This window comes from Erinaceus europaeus, chromosome 15, assembly GCF_950295315.1.
Source record: "Erinaceus europaeus chromosome 15, mEriEur2.1, whole genome shotgun sequence".
Lineage (NCBI taxonomy): Eukaryota > Metazoa > Chordata > Mammalia > Eulipotyphla > Erinaceidae > Erinaceus > Erinaceus europaeus.
In genome coordinates this window covers 38,454,508-38,470,480 of record NC_080176.1, presented here as the reverse complement: position 1 = coordinate 38,470,480, position 15,973 = coordinate 38,454,508, and positions in this window count along the sequence as shown.

Genomic DNA, 15,973 nt, shown 5'->3' with positions numbered 1-15,973 from the left:
CCAGTTTCTTCTGACCATCTATAAGTCTATTCCTTACTCATTACAATTTAACATTTTCAATCCATTATGCAACCTATTTTAAAAATGTGACTACAATGTAAAAAGTAAATTATCACTGTACAAGTCACAAAGAAATGTCTTTTCTTAGCAGAAAAATAGAAAAACAAAAAACTCTGAGCCAGGGTTTTACCCAAACACAGTTTCAAAATTCCAGGACCAATTTTCTCCCATTCAGACAGAAATAAAGAAGGGAAGGACATCAAAGTACCAGAATTTTCCCTGGTGCTATGACTTTCTCATGTGGTGTCAAAGCTCAAATTTAGACTATGAGCATGTCAAGGCATGAGCCCTATCTGGTTAGCTATCTCTTGGCTCAGAAGGAAAATATTAATAAAAGGTTTATTTCATAAGCAAGAGAGGCCAGATTATTACCCTGGCATAGGCAGTGCCAAGGATGGAATGCAAGGCCTCCTACATTCCTAAAAGGTCTACCTGCTGCAGCACTCCCCTTGCTGCAATAGAATAAATTTTAACAGTAAGATTCCTCCTTGCCTTTCATAATATAGTCCATCAAGAGAAGGACCTAGAGAACATCTCGGTCTGTGTTCTGAAGCTCACTGAGTTTACATTGCAACAGCTGGAAGACAGAAGGAAAGTCACCACATACAAGTCCTCCCAGAGAAGAGGGCAAATCTGGTAGCCTTTCCCAGTGGTATGATCAAGCCACCAAAGTGAATTTCAATTCTTCACTGACTTGGGTTGCTACTTACTTAATGGGTGCCTTAGGTATCTGAAAAATTAATAATTTCCTTAGCAGCACATGTCCAAACATAAAGTCTATGTGTCAATTAATTTCTTCTTCTGTAGTCACATGAATTACTATAAGGGTCCTGGAGTCAAAGTCTGGCTATAACTTCTATAAATGCCCTCTTTATTGAGCTATAAGTGATCTGATATCATCACTGATCTTAAAAAGATAAACTCAAAGTATCTAACTTCATCTTGACTGCACTGGTTCCAGTAACATTCCTAAGCTTCTTGGGGATTCAGATAATATAAAGATGCAGCATCTCCCCAAACTAAAACAGGGATCCAGGTTAAGAGAACTTCTACTTAAGCCTTGAAAACTTTTCTGATTCTGACTAGTATAGAGACTATTTGAGATATAGTTTCTGTACTCATCCTCTCTGGTAGATAGAGAGGGAGAGAGAAAGATAAACACCTGCAGACAAACCTGTATCCTTGCACTGGTCCTTGTGCTAAGTACTATGTGCACTTAACCAGGTGCACCAGCGCCCAGCCCCCTGCTCATCTCTCCTTCACATTGCTGTTTGAGAGTAACATGTATACTTGTGACTGTTATGTAAGTGTCAGTGTTTCTAAGCACCAGTGAATTCCTTCACTTCATGTTTCCTACACCTTTCAAAATGTCTTCATTACTGAGGAAGATGCATAACTCAGACTGATGTGTAGCAATAATGCTTTGGAGACCTTCACTTTCATTGCCAGAACTTCTGATTTTATTCACTCTTGGTGCCCTACAGGCATCAGAATTTATTTTTGTATTATCTTTATTTATTTATTGGATAGAGACAGCCAGAAATTGACAAGGAGGGGGGTGATATAGAAGGAGAGAGACAGAGAGACACCTGAAGCCCTGCTTCACCACTTGCAAAGTTTTCCCCCTGCAGGTGGGGACTGGGGTCTCAAACCTGGATTCTTGCACATTGTAAATTGTGCGCTTTTCTTAACCAGGTGTGCCACCACTGGCCCCAATCAGCCAAGTGGTTCTAATCCTTCATGTGTGTCTAACCAGACTGAGGATGGAGGATCTGGAGAAGAGTAATTCAAACTTCAAAATGTAGATGCATTCACCCGGTATCATAAAAAAAAAAAAAAAGTATATCCAGTAGGACCATAGAACATGGGTAGAGCCTGAGATTCTGCATCACTGAAAGAATTCTAAGTAATCTCAATATTCCTGATCTAGGAAACACATGGTAAGCAGCAAAGTGCTTTAAAAACAAAAACAAAAACAGGTCACCTGAGAGGGAGAGCATATACCGTATCCATTGCAGGACTTTTTGTTAGAGCTCCAGCACCACACAGGTGCAGGGCAAGTTCCATGAATAGTGAAGTGATGTTATGGTCTCTCTCTCTCTTTTTCTCTCTCTCTCTCTCTCTCCCTCCCTTTCTCCCACCTATAAAATAAAAATCAAAGCGATCACTTATGCTGATATCACATATGTAAAAGGCCCTTGAGTTCATTTTCAGGTGTTGTGAAAAAAATGTATTTATTTTAATTTAAATACATGTCTTTTTTTCAACTTTATGAAGTAAAATTAAACTAAAAATGTAGTTCTTTCATCATACCAGAAACATATCAAGTGCTCAGTAACCACTTATAGCTAATGACAATGGTCTTAGCCATCACAGAGCAGAAACATTTCTATCACAGAAAGTTCCCCTGGAGAGTGTAGCTATAGACCCTTCATTTCCTTGTATTTCTGTTTGTGAGAAATCACATTTTCCAGGCCTACTACTAATGTTTTTCTGTAGTACTCAAGGGCTTTAATAACATGTATTTTGTATGCAGTTTTTATTCTGGATTTAAAAAAAAATTATAAAATGGAAACACTGACAAGACCATAGGATAAGAGGGGTACAATTCCACACAATCCCCACCACCAGAACTCCATATCCCATTACCTCCCCTAATAGCTTTCCTGTTCCTTAACCTTCTGGGAGCATGGACCCAGATACCCTGGATTTTTAAAGACTATCTTTTCAGAAGACAGTGGAAGGCCCAACAGAAACCTCTGATTTAATGGCCCACTTTAAACCTAAGTAGTTGATTTGTAGTATTACTCTTTTTTGTGTTGCTGCTATTTTAATTAAAGCAAACTTTATGAAAGGTTTGGTTGAGTTAATGTGTCTCTGCAGCTATTTTTTATTAAACTAGGAAACACATGGTAGTTTTCTCTCACATTCTCTCTCTCTCTCTTTTTTAAGTATATTTTCTTTGTTTTTATTTTAATGAACAGGGGTGAGAGAGAAAGAGAGATAGGGAGATACAGGCCAATCTGTGTTCCCTGCCTGCCCTGGCCACAAGGGTTGAGGGTGAAAGCAGCTCCTCAGGGAGTCCTGGGTTAACTCTGTGTTTCAGGGGTGATGTACGTGGAGAGAATCTCTGACTCATTGAACTCTGGGAGTGACCTCAGAAAGGCGGGCAACCCATTTATTGAAAGAAAAGGCGGGAAGATATACCCCTAACTCGGGGTGAGGGGGGTGAGGTAATCATTAACCCAAACACAGAGTAACACAATGCATAGTCACATTTTGACCAACAGACTGTTTGATCACAAGTAAACTGTTACCATAACTGTTACCATTTTGTCACAAGCTTTATAATGTACATTTTTCCAGAGGTAGACTGCAGGTACTTTGTGGCATCAGGGGGAAAGGGAGGCAGCTGAGCAATTAGGATGTTTGCTGGCAGTTTTTAGGTTAATCACACATAGTAATCCATGGCTTTTGCTTTAAAGGGAGAGGAGAGGCATGTGCAGAAAGGTAGCCCCCATTCCGGAGAAGCCATCTATTATTAGTTCAGGAGGTCAGGAGAATCTGCCTTTGTCTTGACCCAAAGGGAGAGTTGGGGGTCAACCCATTTGGACCTCATGGAAACAACAGTCTGGACTTTCTGGGACAGTGGGCCCCACTCTCCAACAGGGAGAGAGAGAGGGCAATAAGAGAATTGCTTGGCTCTGGCTTACGATGGTGTGGGAGATTGAACCTGGGACTTTGGGGCCTCAGCCATGAAAGTCTTTTTGTGCTACAATGTGCAAGGACCCAGGTTCAAGCTCCCAGTTCCCACCTGCAGGTAGGGAAAACTTCACAAGTGATGAAGTAGTGCTGCATGTGTCTCTCTGTCTTTCTCCCTCTCTATCTCCCTCTTCCTCTCAATTTATGGCTGTCTCCATCCAATAAATAAATAAAAAGATAATTAAACAGAAAGGAAGACTTTTTGCATAACCATTATGTTATCATCTATCTCTTGGCAACCTATTTCGTTGGCATTGTTTGGAAAACAACTTTATCATGGTATATGTTTACCTTCAATCTGATGAGACCTAGCCACCTACTTCACCTTTGCTTTAACTCATTCAACAGCATCAGTATAGAGTTCTTGGAGTATTCAGTGGCTGTGGGAGCTAAAGAAGAAATAGTAAACAGTGCTTCCCCCTCACTGAGTTTGTAATTGAATGGGGGACCTGTGATAAGACTAGTAAAATTCAAAATCTCATTATGTAGCTAGCAGTGGTTAGTGAGTGGTTACACATTAAACAGATTAGTTTCTCATATTAGCCAGATATCACTGAGCAAAGGGAAGGGTCCAAAAATATGGTGCACAGTGGCTGTAGAATTTAAAGGAAGGAGGGTGAGGCCAAGGGAAGGTCAAGGGAAGAGGACTAAAATGTGAAAACGCTGAAAGCCCCATGCAGCCCTGTGAGGGGAAGAAGGCTTGAGGAAGGCAAGAGGAGTCAGGAGAGAAGAGAGTAAGGTGGAAAGAGAAATGAAAGAGAAAAATGAGGCAAAGTGAGAGGGGTCATTGAAGATGACAAGTTTCAGTTTCCTAATCCCACAGAATGCCATAAGTGAATGTTAATCTGGTTGATCACATCCTCTTTTGGGTAACAATACCTTCTATTGGGGAGGGGTATAAATGAGAGAGTGGAGGCAAAGAGAACAGGTCCATGGAATGGACCTGTTTATCCTGCTGCTTCCTGAACTCACTCTAAACATAGATTTGCCAAGAAAAAAAGAAATATAACAACAGTTAGGACTCCTAGTACAGTAACAACATGAGGCCAGGTGAAAATAGTAGTCAAGTTTGCCCCCCCCCATTCAGCTTAGGGGGCTTCAGACACTCCTGGACTTATCTGGACTCCTTCCCTCAAAAAGTGAAATCATCTCTAACCTGGAAACTTCTGAAGTTTCTTAGTCTATAGGCATTGGTCTGCAAACTGGGTGATAGGTGGGGTCTGGACAACATCTTGTACCTGTGTCACTCAGATATGTTCTTTGATCATCTGTTCATATAGCAGATCCCCTAGATCACTGATGAGGGCACTATATTTGCTCAGACTGACACAGCCCCTGCATCAGAGCTCTATTTTGATTTTTAAACCCCAACATAAACCGTAGAAATTAAATATGTGGGAGAGAAGAAAGAAAGAGAGAAATAAAAAAGGCATAGAGACCGAGATAGAAAGAGAACATATGGCTCACATGAGGCAGAAGAGGAAGAGACTGGATGTCTCCACTCCACGCAGCCACAGAGAGTCCTTTCCAGTAACTTGTGCTCCTTAATGAGATGGGGTCAAGAAGATCACCCACCCCGAATGGACAGGAAGCTGAGAAAGAAAGTTGTCAGAGCAAAACACGTCAGCCACAGCAGCTAGCTTTTTTTTTTTTGAGAAACTGTACATGGTCTTAAATTACATAGCCTTTTCCAAGCACTTGCAGTCCTTAAAATTCCGCCTTCAGAGTCTGATTAGTTTGCAGGCACACCTTTCCTGAAACTTCATGAAACAGATAGACTACCTCTCATTTATCTGAGGCATTGGCACTTTACAGCACATGCCACTGGAGTGAATGATTTGTTCTGGGGGGGGAGGGGAAGAAGAGGCATGTTGATTCGAAATGCAAGTGGGGGTCATTTCATGAGACTCCAGCTCCTGTGCTAAGGGCCACCACTCCTGAGAAAAAGACTAGCCCTCTTGACATAAGCCTTTGACCAGAAGGTCAACACAGAAAAGTCTTCACTCTAAAAATAGAGACCACTGGCTGAGAAAAATAACCCAGCTATGGTTTAGAGAAAAGCCAGTTTCTCCTTTTGGATCTTCCAGCTTGACATGTTGCTGTAGTGCACTTCACATCTGATTACATTAGTCACATCTCATTATACTGTATCAGATGTGACACAATGCAATGGGATTGTGAACTGTATATAAAGATATACCAGCAGCCAATAACCTCAGTCCACTCCTGACTCAGCTGGAGCTGAGTCACTACATTCCTGGGAGCGCTTTGTTGATTCAGATATGACATCTGTTTCTCTTGTCAAAGAATGTGTCCCATAAACCTTAACTGGGTGATCAGTGAGAAGATAAATGGGGCTGGAAAGATAGCTCACTTGGATAGTGAGCTTGCTTTGTCATGCACATAGCCCAGCTTCCCCACTGGCCCTCATCACATGCAAGGAAGTTTCAGCACTGTGGCATCTCTCTCTCTCTCTCTCTCTCTCTTTCTCTCTCTCTCTCTATCTATCTGTCTCTATGTTTCTCTCTGAAAAAGTTGGCCTAGAGCTGTGAAGCCCCAGTAATGAGCAAAAAAAAAAAAATTATTCTAGATACTTTTGCTTACATCAGGGCTGCTTTTGCTATACTAGAGGAAAGTATATATATATATATATATATATATATATATATATATATATATATATATCATTTCCCCAACATTCATACCAGTCTTTCTTCTTTCCTTTTTTCTTTCTTTCTCTCTTTCTTCCTTTCTTTTTTCCCACCAGGGTTATCTCAGTGGCTCAGTGCCAGCACTACAAATCCACTGCTCCTGGCAGCCATTCCCCCCCCCCCCCATTTTATTGGATAGGACAGAGAAATTGAGAGAGGAGGGGGAGATAGGGAGAAAGATAAGACACCTGAAGACATGATTCACCACTTGTGAAGCTTCCCCCTTGCAGGTGGGAAGCCAGGGGCTGAAGCTAGATCCTGTGAGTCCTTGTGAGTCCAGTGGCCCCATTGATGCTTTCTATGTGTTTATTGCATTACAATTTGCAAGGTGCTTCCATACCTGTTATCTAAAGTACATCCCAACAGTTTCTGATGCTAGGCAACACTTAACAGAGACTTCTCAACAATTAGATGGTTAAAAATAATCAGTAGTGTTTTTCTCTCATCAAGATTGGGGGTCACCCCTGTTCTAGTGCCCAGGACTCCCTTTGGCATGTGCTATGTGAGCTTTGTCTTCACTATGGAAATTACTGCATTTGGTGTTGCTCTTGACTTTATTTTATTTTATTTATTGAAAACTACTGGAGACACATGATGCAATTATGGTACACCAACTTCAAGATGAAAATTAGAATATTGTTCTGACTTCTTTACAGGAAGAAACTAGGGAAATGACAGAGTTGTCCTATGCAATTTAAGTCTGGTCGATCACAGTAAAGTGAGAATCAATCTGGTTCAACTGCTGCACTTTGTTCTCACCACACATTTTCTTTTTTTCATTGTCTTCAAGGAAATCTGTCTTAGAAATTACAGTCTGGGCTGGAAGTATCAGAACTTGACAGAGATTTCTTTTAAGAATAATATAGTATTAACCCCCTTCCCACAAATGTGGTTCAGAAGTACAGCAATGCTAGAATTGATTGATTCAATTGATGAATCTTAACATGAAAATCCAGGCTTAAACCTCAGGCCAGAGGAAGATTGTCACTAAATGTCACATCTTCAAATATCAGTACAATACCCTCCAGAGATAACAACATAAGTGTTGTCTTCTCTTAAATGAAATGAAATCTTTTCAAGAACCCCAATCTTTGTCTTAAAAAGTATCTGGAATTCACATGCAAGAATGATGTACTACAAGCCTATTTTAAAATCAAAGTTTGGCAAAAAGGGGCTGAGTGCTGGTTTACCCAGTAAAGCACACACATCACAATGCTTGAGAACTTGGGTTCCAGCTCCTGGCCCCCACATGTAAGGGAGAAGCTTCATGAGTCATGGAGCAGGGATGTAAGTGTCACTTCTTGCTGTTTGTTTTTTACTCTCTGTATCTTTCTCTCTCACACACTCTATCAAAGAAAACAAAAACAAAAACACAGTTTTTGCAAGTAGTGAATGAGGTCTTACAGGCACCAAGCCACAGCAATAATCCTAGTGGAAAAAAATTGGCAAGCAGAATAAAATTACTCTACCTACACAGAAACAGCACAATAGTCACACATTCCATCGGCTTTTGAGGTGAGCTCTGAGAAAGATCATACTTAAGATGAGAATGGTTAGAAGCAAATAGATGTATTCTGCCTTTTAAAAATTAGATAGATGATACAGACTTGAAAGTATTGAGTTGTCAGAAAAGTCATGCTGTATTTTTCTATACAAAATTGTCTCATGGCTTTTCCCACAAGCTTAGGAGGTACATAAAATGAACAATTTTTAGTAGTTGACTCGAAGGAACAGACAGTATCCCAGCACCCATTCAGAGGCTACCATGATGAATCCAGGAATAAGCAATAAGCAGTTCAAAAGGAATTAAGTAGAAGGGAAGTCTATAAGCCTCTTGAGTTTGTAAGGGACCAGCAAAGGAAGATTTAAATTTTAAATAACAAGGCTTTGGAATGATTTAGAACCACAAGGATCTGTACTAGAACCTAGCTACAATGGATAGAACACATCATAGAGACTGCTCTTCTGCATGTGGGAGAGGTAACTTTTATGCAAATTGGAGTAGAAGATCATAGATGACTAGTTAGCAAAGTCAACGAATTATTGAACCCCGATATTAGATCACAAAGCCCAAGCAACCTGCTACCAGGATTGGTCCTAGGTCCTAGGGCAGAGTCAAGTCTGTATGTGGGGATCATTCAGCACCTGAGGTTGTATTTCCTCCACAAGGCCACTATCCTTCCTCTTCACTAACCCTCTTGCTTTACTTGTCAGTTCTCATTTCTTCAATTTAGAAGCTGTTATGCCCCATTAGATAAATCAGAATGTAACAATCTGCTTCCTTAAGGTTGATTCTAGGGAATACCAGGTTACTCTTGAATAAAACATTTTGTTTCTCTGCATTACAGGAGTTACTAACCAGGAAGAGACAGAATTACTATAATCTAGATTTTAAGATGCACATGTAACACCTAAGACTTTAAGCCAATTATATCTCAGAAGAACAAAAACAGTCATAATTTGGCTGGACTCAACTTTAAAATTCATAAGGTATTATTTAATCCAAATATAAGGTATTTGATAGCCAGATCAGAGAGATGGTTCACTGGGTAGGGTGCATGTCTTGTCATGTACATAGGCAATGTTCAAACTTTTCCACCACAGGGGAGGTGTTATGGTACCAGAGGATATTCTGTGACTATAGTTTTTTTTTTTCTGTATTTGTGTAAAAATAAACTGCAATGGTAAAATCACAGAAGTATGAGGGCAAGCTAAAAAAAAAAAAGACTTGATAACAAAATGCTTTCTTCTCTTCTCATATTTTCTCTTATGCACAAGGGAAAACTTAAGGCAACTGGTACATTACCACCAGCACAACATTCTAGAACATTACACATTTGTTTAATACTCATCAAATTTAATTAACAGCTTTGGACTGATTTGATTGTTAGATGCTTGGAATTTTCCATTCAAATACCAGTTTTCATTTTTAGGATAGAAGGATATAGTTTCTCTTTTCTAACCAGAGCAAATTGTTTCACAGTTATATGAATAAATTCTCTGCTTCCCAGAACCAATGGAAAATCACAAAGCTCAATAAAACTCATGCATGACTTGCTTGTGCAGCTGTACAATTAAAAGAAAACTAATATATTGACTAGTTTTCCACATAATAACATTCATAAGTCACCACTTCTTGCGAAAAGCTTGTTGCTGAAAGGATTCTGGGCAATATCATCTTTATGATTAAAGAGAACTAACAGCTCTTGCCTGCCTTTGTGCATTCCTCTTCAAGATATTTAAAATGCTCCATTAGCTGTTTTTTTATTTAAATAAACCTTGAACTATTATGACAAACACAAAGAAAATTATCCAATGTACAGTTTTACCACTAGAGCTTTTGCTTTATCCTTGTTACACAGGTCCTCTGCCTCCCAAACCCAATCTATAGAAGACTTATTTTTAGCCATGACTAAAGGACTCCATGCTCTAATTTATGCACACATATAAAATCAATAATTACTTAGTCGACCTTTTCATTCGTCTAAATTTGGCCTGGCATAATGGAAGCTGCCCACACATTTCCCATTGAGAAAGATAAATAGGAGACAGTAGTGCATCTCTATCTTCTCTCTAAGGGTCGGATAAAAATCAGAAGCAACCAGTCCTTGAGCTAAGCCACATATTTTTATTTGCGGCAAATTCCATTGTAATGAACGGTCTTTTTTTCCAAACAAAACTGAGGTCCAGTTTTGACTATGGTCTACTCTGACTTGGGTCAGGATACATACCTTAGTTGTGTTTATATACATAATGAAAGAGAGCATTTTTTGTTGTTTTAGTTTTTTTATTTTTTCTTTGCAACCAGTGTGGAGGCAATAAAAAGCATAGTTCTCAAAACAGGTACAAGCAAAAGCTTACTCAGACAAAAAAAGTCAAATTGAGTTTTGCTGCACAAGGTATGGAGTAAGATTTGCTGGACCAAATAGACTACTAGAAATATTTCTTCATGCCTCCTTCCAACACCTTCTTGCAATTTTGGACATTTTCCTACTATTTTTATTGTTATTCTTTTAAATATTTTATTGGGGAGATTAATAATTCACAGTAAACACAGTACATGTGAAAGTTTATCAGTTTTCTGCAAAACACTTCCATATCCAACCTATGTCTAACCCCACCATCATATACCAGGACCTGAAATCCTCCCCTCACTCAGAGTCCTTTCCTTTGGTGCAATAAACTAAACCCAGTCCAAGTTCTGTTTGTGTTTCCCCTTCTGTTCTTATTTCTCAAATTCTGTCCACGAGTGAGATCATCCTATATTCATCTTTCTCTTTCTGGTTTATCTCACTTAATACAAATCCCTCAAGCTCCATCCAGGACAAGTTGAAGAAGGTAAATTCATCATTCTTAATAGTTGAGTAGTATTCTATTGTATATATGGACTGTAAGTTGCTCAGCAGCTCATCTGTCGTTGGATACCTGGGTGCGTTTTGGCTATTATAGATTATACTGCTATAAACATAGGTATACACAGATAATTTTAGATGGGCATCTTTGGCTCCTTAAAATAAATCCCTAGGAGAGGAAGTACAGGGTTGTAGGGCAGGTCCATTTGTAGCTTTCTGAAAGTTCTCCAGACTGCTCTTCATAGGGACCAATTTACATTTCCACAGGCAGTACAGGAGGGTTCCCTTACCACCAAAACCTCTCCATTATTTGTTGCTATCCTTTCTCACATATGACATTCTTACAGGAATGAAGAAGTATCTCATTTTTGTTTTTATTTACACTTCTCTGACAATCAATGATATGGATCATTTTTTCATAAGTCTGTTGCCCTTTTGGATCTTTTCTTTATTGAATATTCTATTCATATATCTCCCCACTTTTGGATGGATTTTTTTTTTCTTTTTGCTGAGTTTGGTGAGCTCTTTATATGTTTTAGTTATTAGCCTTTTGTCTGATGTAAGGCATGTAAAGACCTTCTCCCGTTCTATAAGGAGTCTCTGTCTTGGTGATGGTTTCTTTTGCTGTGCAGAAGCTTTTCAATATGATGTAGTCCCATTAGATTATTTTTGTTTTTGTCTTCCTTGCAATTGAACTTCTGTCTCTGAAGATGCCTATAAAACTTAGATGAGAAAGAGTTCTACCAATATTTTCCTCTATGTATTTGATAGTTTCTTATCTAATTTGCAAGTCCCTGATTCATTTTAGAGTTTTCTTTTGTGTCTGGTTAAATGTAGTGGTCCCATTTCATTCTTCTGCATATTTCAACACATTTTTTCTTGACACCATTTATTGAAGAGACTCTCCTTTCTCCATTGAATAGTTTGGGGTTTCTTGTCAAAAATTAGATGTCCAAAGATATAGGGGGTTATTTCTGGACTCTCAATTCTATTCCACTGATCAGTATGTTCCAGTACCAGACAGTTTAATTACAATGGCCCTACAAAATAGTTTGAGATCTGGGAGCATGATGCCTCCAATTTTTTTCTTTTTTTCTCAAGACTGTATTACCATTATAGGCATTTTCTGGTTTCAGATAAATGATGATAGCTTTTTTTCTATCCCCTTACAAAAAAATTTGGTGTGACCTTGACAGAGATTGCCTTTGTATATGACTCTGGGTACAATGGTCATTTTGATGATGGTATTCTTCCAGCCCTTGAACATGAAGTATCTTTCCATTTCTTTGTATCTTTTTCTAGTTCCTTGAGTAGTGACTAATATTTTTCAGTATACAAGTATTTTGCTTCTTTTGTTAGGTTTATTCCTAGATATTGTATTTGTTTGTTTATTGCTGCTAGAGTAAATGGGACTGATTTCTGAATGTCTTCTTTGGATTTAGTGTTTGCCTAGAGGGATGCTGCTGACTTGTGTATGTTAATTTTGTTGCCTGATACCTTACTATGTTACCTGATATTTCCAATAGCTTCTGCTTAGTAACCTGTCTGACTATATCTGGCCTATCTTCAGTTCAGGACCAATAAAGGAAAGGGCATACACACTTGCACCGTATTTCAGACTCCACTAAGACTGGCCTGAAGATGGGCTGACTCTTCAGAAAATCCCTGCTCAAGTTTGTGGCCCACTACCACTGAAGCTCTTCTGTGTTATCAATAGGTCTGGTTGGTATTATTTTGAAGACTCAGTCTAGGCACAACACTAGGATTTAGGTAGGCTGAGTAGGAAATTGTATTCTCTGGGAGGCCAAATCTCCTAGCATCCAGTAACCACAGTTGTTCACTGGAATTTACTCTTCAGCCATGTTCACAACTTACTCTCCAAAGTATTCTCTGGGGCCAACAGCTGCTAGATAGCCAGCCCTCGCTCTTTAGGCAGTCAGCTTAAACAGGTTCACACAAGAGCTATTAGGTATTCTTATGTATGTGTCCTGGGGCAGAAATCTGAGGTGCTATTTACTTGTGGAATGTGGTCTTAAGGGTTCTTCCTCTTGGTTGGGGGCCTCCCTCTGGAAGGCAGCCTCTGAATTCTTGAATCCCTGGCTTCAAGACTTGAAGTTAGGAAAGAGAAAAATAAATAAATAAATAAATAATAAACAAACAAATAAATAAAACCACCTCACAGGTGGTCCAGGAGGTGGCACTTTGGATAAAGCATCAGACTCTCAAGCATGAGGTTCTGAACTCAATCCCCGGCAGAGTGATGGCTGGTTCTTTCTCTCTCTCTTCCTATCTTTCTCATAAATAAATAAACTAATTAATTAATTAATTAATTAATTTTTTAAAAAACCCACCTCACAGATCTGTGTTTTCCTTCTTAATCCTGCTATTGACACATGTGACAGGGTTATTTTGTGGGATTTCTTTTTCTTTTTTTTTATCCCATTTTTCTGAAGCTGTTTGTGTTCTCTGTGATCTCCTTTCTAGATAGATAGATCAGGATCTGAAGAGATTTCTTAAGAAGTTCCTTAGGTGTGGCTTCTGGCAGCCATCTTTCCTCTGCCTCCCTTCCTACTATTTTCTAATGTGTCTAGAAGGCGGATTTCCTACTGAATGAATAGTAACTATTCCCTCATTTTGCTTTTGAAGACTGGATTCCCAGCTTACCAAGCAGACATTTTATTTATTAATTATTTATAATATTATTTATTATCCTGAATTTTCTTTGTATAAGAAAGTAACTTCTTTTATTTCAGATTGCCTCATTTTGCTTTTGAAGACTGGATTTCCAGCTTACCAAGCAGACATTTTATTTATTAATTATTTATAATATTATTTATTATCCTGAATTTTCTTTGTATAAGAAAGTAACTTCTTTTATTTCAGATTGCCTTTAGCAAGAGCTATCAAGGCTGTCTTGGTCTTGCTCCACTTGAATATTGTCGCAAAGGATTGAACCTAGGATCTCTGGTGTAGAGAAATCATTTTGCATAGTCATTGTCCTCTCTCTCCAGCCCACTCTGATGTCTTTGTCAAAGTGACATTATCAGATAAAACAAGGACTCCAATTCGTATCTTTGTAAAATAAAAACAAGCCTGTACCACATAAACTCTGAACTGTAGTCTCTTCTTTATAACTTTATGATTTTTGATCCCACGAAGTAATTAAGTTTTAGGAATTGGCAAAATGCCTAAATAATGATAACAAAGTAATAACAGCAATATCACAGTCTTACAAGAATCTTTTCCTAGGGGGTTGTGGTGGCACACCTGGTTGAGCATATATGTTACAGAGCACAAGGACCCAGGTTCAAGCCCCCAGTCTCCACCTATAGGGCGAAAGTCTCACAAGTGATGAAGTAGTGTTGCAGGTGTCACAAGTGATGAAGTAGTGTTGCAGGTGTCTCTCTATCTCTCTCCCTTTCTATCACTCCCTTCCTTCTCATATTCTGGCTGTTTCTATCCAATAAATAAATAAAGAAAAAAAATTTTTAAAAATAATCTTTTCCTGAATGTTACTATATACCTATTATGTATTAAGTACTATTTTTACATCTATTGGATCATCCTTACAATTCTGCCAAGAAACTGTCATTATTTTTATTTTGCTAACCAAAAATCATGAAATCACTCAGTGGTCAGAGTACAAGACTTCCATGTTTGAAGCCCCAGTCTCAATCACCAGTTGCTTACAAGCCAGAGTAACACTGTATACTCTTTCTCTCTCTCATCTTTCAGTCACTCATAGATAGGTGCCACGCCCCACTCAAATCTAGAACGATGGGTCTGACAGGGTCAGCGCCCTGGAAAACTCTCTTCAAGGAAGAAGAATTATGGGAGTGGGTCTTGGCATCTGATTATTGTTTTCATTATGTACATGGTAATGATGCTGTGTAATTGGGGATGAATAGCCCCTGTTCCCAGATTAGATACAGATGAACAGGAAATGAAGTGGACGAAGTTATGGGTCATCAAATATATAAAGTTTTAGGAAAAATTCTTAGTAATACTTACTCACCTCCTCTTATGAAATATGTTAAAACTCTACATAAAATACTATCTGCTAAGCCTATTACTCAGAAATGCATCACTCCATGAAGTACATTTCTGTAAAACCGCAAATCAAGAAATGAGCTTTACTTTCTGTTTCAGATACTGTTTATGTAAGACTGAAAGATATATAAACTCTTACTGGCTGAATAAAAATTGAGCTCAGATTCACCCTCCAACAGAGTGTGGTGTATTCTGTTCTCCCGTGCGCTGACTCCTGACCCACCAGGTGGTCACCTTCAGAGTTCCCTGATCCTTCCTGCTGCTCTTCTGCTGTGAGCGGTCCGTCGCAGATAGGTAAGTCTTATAAAAAAAAAAAATAGGCAAAGTGAACATAAGTGATCTTAACCAAGGTTACAAAGATAGTGAATGGTAGAACAGAGCTTCTTCTTCTTCTAGCGTTTGCCCTTCTTCCGTAGCCAGTCAACAGCATCAGGTTGAGCCTTAAAACCAGAGTCAGATTCCAGGGTTTAAATTTATCTCTCACCCTTTCAGAATTCTGCATATATAATCTGATTTGATGTTCATAAGGACTGTTTTCTGACCCTTGCATTATTTCTATTTCATTTAGATTTTCTGTCTGGTAATATGGGGTTCTTAGAATGTTTGGGCAGTCTCAGCCCAAAGGGCCTACTACATGCCAGGTATTCTCTGCCACCACCCCTACTCACTCCCCGTGTTTATCAACCACTTTTCGGGAAAGTATAGCACTCCTCAGCACAGATGCCTGGCATGTTAAAAAGCACAGTGCACATCCAGCACATGCTGACACAAGGGAGAGGTGGAAAAAGATCACACAGCCTAGCAGCCAGGAGGGGAGGGAAAAGAAGGCAGAGAAGAGGCTTTGGAATACAAAGGCCCAAGACTCTCAGGGGCTTGGTGGCCAGCTGCTCACATCTTTGCATAAAACATGGGCACAGGGCTGTCGGGGGACATGGTAAGTATGGCTCCCATGAGCCTCCGGCAAATTGGAGAATGAGCCTTGGTGAGGAGAGGAGTCCAGGAAAAAGGGGAAAAGGAAGCATTTCTCTTGCATGTGCC